The following is a 6203-nucleotide window of genomic DNA, read 5'->3' as shown; positions in this document are numbered from 1 at the left end:
ATAAACTTTAGAATGAGTTTGTTGATATCCACAAACTAATTTGCTGGGATTTTGATTGGGGATTGCATTGAATCTATAGATCAAGTTGGGAAGAACTGACATCTTGATAATATTGCGTCTTCCTATCCATAAATGTGGAACATCTCTCCATTTAATTTAGTTCTTTGATTTTATTCATCAGAATCTTGTCGTTTTCTCCATATAGATCTTGTACATATTTTGTTAGATTTACACCTAAGTGTTTAATTTTGGGGGGTGCTAATGTAAATGGTATTGTATTTTTAATTTCAAATTCCACTTGTTAATTGCTGGTATATAAGCAAGTGATTGACTTTTGTATATTAACCTTGTATCCTGCCAACTTGCTATAAACAGTTATTAGTTCTGGGAGTTTTTTTGGTCAGTTCTTTCAGATTTTCTACATAGACAATCATGTCATCTGCAAACAAAAACAGTTTTATTTCTTCTTTCCCAATCTGTATACTTTTTATTTCCTTTTCTTGCCTAATTGCATTAGCTAGGACTTCCAGTATGATGTTGAAAAGGAATGGTGAAAGGGGACATCCTTGCTTTGGACCTGATCTTACTGGTAAAGCTTCTAGTTCCTCACCATTAATTTTATCACCATGATGTTAGTTGAAGGTTTTTTTGTAGATATTCTTTATTAAGTTGAGGAAATCCCCTCTATACCTAATTTACTAGGAGGGGTTTTCTTTTTAATCACAAATGGGTGTTAAACTTTGTCAAATGCTTTTCCTGCTTCTATTGATATGATGGTGTGATTTTTTTTTCATCTATTGATGTGATGGATACATTAATTGACTTTCAAATGTTAAACGAGCCTTGCATATCTGGGATAAATCCCACTCAGTCATGATTTTTATACATCGTTGGGTTCAATTTGCTAATATTTTGTTGTAGAGTTTTGTAACTATGTTCATGAGAGATAATAGTCTGTAGTCTTCTTTTCTTGTAATGTCCATGTCTGATTTTGGTATTAGGGTAATGTTGGTCTCATAGAATGAGGTAGGAAGTATTCCCTCTATTTCTATCATCTGAAAGAAATTGTAGAGAACTGGTATAATTTCTTCATTAAGTGTTCAGTAGAATTTACCAGTGAACCCATCTGGGCCTGGTGTTTTCTGTTTTGAAAGGTTATTAATTATTGATTCAATTTCTTTGATAGATATAGGTCTATTCAGACTGTTTCCTCCTTCATTTTTAGGAATAGTTTTGATGGATATAGAATTCTTGAATGGCAGCTTTTTCTTTTAGCACTTTGAATATATCATCCCATTGCCTTCTGGCCTCTATGGTGTCTGATGAGAAGTGAGCCATTAATCTTACTGAAGAGTCCTTGTACATGATGAATTATTTTTGTCTTGGTGCTCTCAAGATTCTCTGTCTCTCTTGACAATTTGACTATGATGTGTAGTTGTGGATCTCTTAGCTTTATCTTACATGGAGTTCATTGAGCTTCTTAATAAATATTAACATTTTTCATCAAATTGGGGATGTTTTCAGCCATGGTTTCTTCAGGTGTTCTTTCTGCCCCTTTCTCTTTTTCTTCTCCTTCTGGAATTCCCATTATGTGTCTGCTGGTATACTTATGGTGTCCCACATATCTCTGAGACTCTGTTTGTTTTTCTTGATTCCTTTTTCTTTCTGATTCTCAGAGTGGATAATCTCAATTGAGCTGACTTCAATTTCATGGATTCTTTCTTCTATCACCTCAAATCTGCTGTTGAGGCCCTGTAGTAAAGTTTTCATTTCAGTTGTACTTTTCGATACCAGAATTTCTATTTGGTTCTTTTTTTTCTCTCTCTTGATATTCACTATCAAGATATCATTCTCATACTTTAATTCTTTAGACATGGTTTCCTTTAGTTTTTGAATATACTTATAACAGCTGATTAATGTATTTGTTTAGTCTCGTTAAGTTCAAAAGCTGGACTTTCTCAAGAACCATTTCTCTTGACTGCTTTTTTTCTTCTGCATGGGCCATACCTTCCTATTTTTTGCATGTCTTGTGTCTTTTTGGTTGAAGTCTGGACATTTTAAAGAATTAAAATGTAACTCTGGACATCAGGTTCTTGCTGCACTCCTCCAACCTGGATTTTTGTTACTGTTTGTCTCTTTAATGGCCTTCCTGAACGAATTCTGTAAAGTCTATCTTCTTTGTTGTGTGCTGCCACTGAAGTCTCTGCTCAGTTAGCTTAGTGGTCAGCTAATGATTTGAGATTTCCTTAAATGTCTTGAACCAACAAGTCTTTCACCCTTTGCCGAGAGGCCCTTTGGTATGTCCACAGTTTACAGTGCTGACTTAGCTTTCAAGTCCTGCTTGTGCAGACCCTCAAGGCCAGCCAGAGACGAGAAATTAGGGCCTTCTCAGGCCTTTCCTGGGTATGCACACAGCCCTATGAAGCATCCTACGTGCACATTCCCAGGAACACGTTGAAACTTTTCAAAGCCCTCCATGGACATCTCATCCCCCAGATTTCCCTTTCAAGTTTTCTGGCCATCCTTCTGTGTGATCCCGCTGGTATTTCTGCCTCAGGCAGTTGTGGTGGTAAGCAGTTGCTGCTGATTTGTTTTTTCTTTTTCACAAATGCCTTAGTGTTACGACTTTCCTCACTGAGCAAACTCTGAGTCAGGTCAAATAAAGATAAGCCCTGTAAATGGACTTTTCCAGGGAACTGCTGGACAGGTCATGTAGCGACAATTTGCTGGGGACGTGGCTTTTTGGGGAGCTGCAAGCCTGTTTTGCTTCTTCCAGTGGCTGCGAGGCTGCTCGTTTTCTCAGTCCCTGTGGTTCTGAGTCTGTTGGTTTCAAGGCATCAAGGTATCATGGAGCTAGGAAGAATGAGATGGGAACAGGGCAACCTAAAACACCGAAAAACTTACTGTTCTTACTGAGATTCAGCCATTTTCCTTGAATAAATGCTCTTCATTATTGCAAGCCTTCGGTTAATTTCCAGAGTTCTAAAAATGTTGATTTTTGACAATTTTTGCCTGTGTTCTCATTGCTTTTATGGAGAAGCAAATTTTCAGAGGTCCTTAGTCCACCATTCCAGAAATGCTTCCTCCATAAACATTAATTTCTGTACTGTGCTGTAATAGAATGATGTATTCAGGACCTTCTGGGGAATATTCCAGTTTGTCCCCAGATAGCCGTGCTTTTTGACTTATCTATTTTTCCTGCCTTTTCTCTAATAAATGCTTGCCTATGGGTCTTCTCATGATGGTCCTTCTCTCCTTGTTAATGTGCTACTTCTAATACACTGTGAGGTTAATAATCAAATAGCCAAATTGGTTAGCAGCGTTACAATAGGTTTGTATGGTCCACTCAGTGTGTGGACTTTGCGACCGCTCAGAAGTCATTTTGGCTTTTTCTCTTCTTTGTTCTAAACTGAGGTTTCTAGATATCTGAATTCAGATGAAGTGAGGTGGCGATAGCCAAATCATGGGAGATAATAGTCCCACGGTACTCCTTGAGGAGCCAGAGTACATCTATAGTAGTGTACCCAATCCTGGGAAACACGTTTTAAGATTACTGACCAAATATGAGTCTCAAGGGAACAGTAACCAGGATGGAGAGTGAGGAAGTTCTGAAACTATGCCATATGAGGAATAACTGGGAAGAGTGGTGATACTGCACTGGGAGAAGGAAAAACTTAGAAAAAAGGAAAAACTTATTGGAGTATAGGATAGGACTGATACAGTAACAAAATTATTCTGTCTCCCCCCACCATAATGATGCCAAGTGGCATGATCATGACCAAAGAGCAGAGGTTAAAATGGGACAGATTTTGACTCAGTGTAAAAGAAATTTCTAATAATGGGAACTGTCCAACAATGTAACTGACTAAGCATTTACCACAGCCTGGGCCTGGGGAGACAAAACTAAGACAGAAGCTACTCTAGAGCAGCTCAGAAAGTGAAAGCCCGTCCTTAAAGTCATTAAACAAAGACTAAATGAGCAACCATTAGGGATAACTGTGCTGGATAGTGGACCAGAGACCACGACAGCTAAGGTCCATTCTAACACCACATTTTAAAGGTCTCAGACACAGGCTGGAGTAGACTGGCACCCCTACAGAGCTGGCAGACGACTTTAGGGCAAGACAAAATATTCAGTGTGAGTCTGGAGTCCCCAAGGAGTACAATATATTTTTGAACTCTGTCTACCAAAGTCTTTTTACGGTCATTAAATTATGCATGAAATTAGAGGCCAGTTAACTTTAGGGTTTTACTGACACCTAGTGGTAAATATGGACATCAGTATAATCTAAAATGTTAGAAGACAATATACACAATTATGATCACAAAAATATTTAATATTTATAAAAATTATAAATGCATATAGTGATAAAAATTTATTGTTTTGAACTCTATTTTCAAAAAGGATTTAAAATTGTTTAAATGTTATCTTCAAGCTATTTTTATCTTGAAATTTCAAACTCTTCAATTTCTTGATTGATTGTATTTATAATCAAACCTATAATGCCATTACTGTTATCTTTTTTTTTTTTTTAAAGATTTTATTTTTTCCTTTTTCTCCCCAAAGCCCCCCGGTACATAGTTGTATATTCTTCATTGTGGGTCCTTCTAGTTGTGGCATGTGGGATGCTGCCTCAGTGTGGTTTGATGAGCAGTGCCATGTCCAGGCCCAGGATTCGAACCAACGAAACACTGGGCCGCCTGCAGCGGAGCACACGGACTTAACCACTCAGCCACGGGGCCAGCCCCCATTACTGTATCTTTTAACTCATATATTTCAGTTATGCTATTTTCATGGTTTATGAAAAACAGAAAAATAACATCTAACTATCAATTTATTAAATTTCAATTTGTAATTTGATATCATTAAAACACAAAGGTAAATGTGCTCTGATTCAAAGGGAGAATTATAGACACCAATCTAAAACCATTAATGGTACTTTTTCATGATAGTGACACCCTGTCTGAAACATTCTTGCTCACTGAGAATGAGCCTGGAGAAGGCTGGTTTTGGTTAAACCTAGGAACCACGACTAAGAAAAAACAGGTGCTGATTGGCCTATGGGGAAACTAAACCCATGCCTGGGCCCCTTCAGAATGCCTTTATGCTAAATAAAATAAGTGAGATAAATGGCTATGGCTATTGAGCTATACAATATTTATAAAAATTTTCTGTGATTCACTTAAAAACAGAAGAGAAAAGGAGAATGCATCAAATTTTCCATAGTAAGTAAAACATATGAAAATTAAGATTATAGATAAAAATTTAGCTGATGTGGTTGATATGTTTTAACAACATGATAGGAAAATAAAACTTTTCTAGGATAGAAGAAATGGGTACTCTTAACATTTTGATAGTTATGGTACCATAACATTTTGATACGAATGCAAAATGCCACTTCTCCCATCCCTATTCTGACTTTTAAAGGAATCGGAATCTCCAAATACTTCTTCCTTCTGCAGGTCCTCCCCCCTCCCATGAATTTTAAAATAAAACACAGAGTGATAAGCCAGTTCTTTTTCCTACTTAAAGGCAAACCACCTTATGCGTGGGACAGACCATTCCTTGCAGGTGAGGACTCGAGTGCAGGCAGTCTGGCTCGTGTCTGTACTTCCTGTCACCACCCTCTGCTGCCCTGAGTGACTTCCCGGGTTGTGCCAATAGCCCCCAGCCCAACACGAGCCAGGAGGGCTTCACCACCATGACGCCGGTGCTAGAGAAAATGACTTCCACTTTTCTGATCTATTTTAGTGACATGAGAATTTATGTCAGAGATGGCAATCTATAAATTTATCATCTATTTTATTACTATTTAGCTTGTGCTAGCTTAGTGTTAGTTGAAATAACAGAAAGGAATAGAACTCCTAGGAAGAGTATTAGCAAAACTGGGCAAAATCAATGCAAATTTGAATATTTGTATGCATCTAACCCATTTACAAAGTTGCTTACAGTAACAAAAAATCTTCTAGACACACGGAAGCTAAGCATATTGCCTTATGACTTACCATAAAATCCTTTATATGCTTAAAGAAATTCTTCATAAACTTTAAGAAAATTTTAAGTTTCCGTGCAATGTTTTTTCTCCAGATAACATATAACCCGTTTCTCTAAGTTTTCTCACAGGGACAACACCTAACTCTCAATTGTTTTTGTTTCTCTCTAGGATGGAATGGGATGGGAGTAAAGCTTAACCAATTTCAGC

Source organism: Equus przewalskii, chromosome 32, assembly GCF_037783145.1.
Source record: "Equus przewalskii isolate Varuska chromosome 32, EquPr2, whole genome shotgun sequence".
NCBI classification, from domain to species: Eukaryota; Metazoa; Chordata; class Mammalia; order Perissodactyla; family Equidae; genus Equus; species Equus przewalskii.
The sequence above is the reverse complement of the archived record's forward strand: the minus strand, read 5'-3'. Positions refer to the sequence as shown.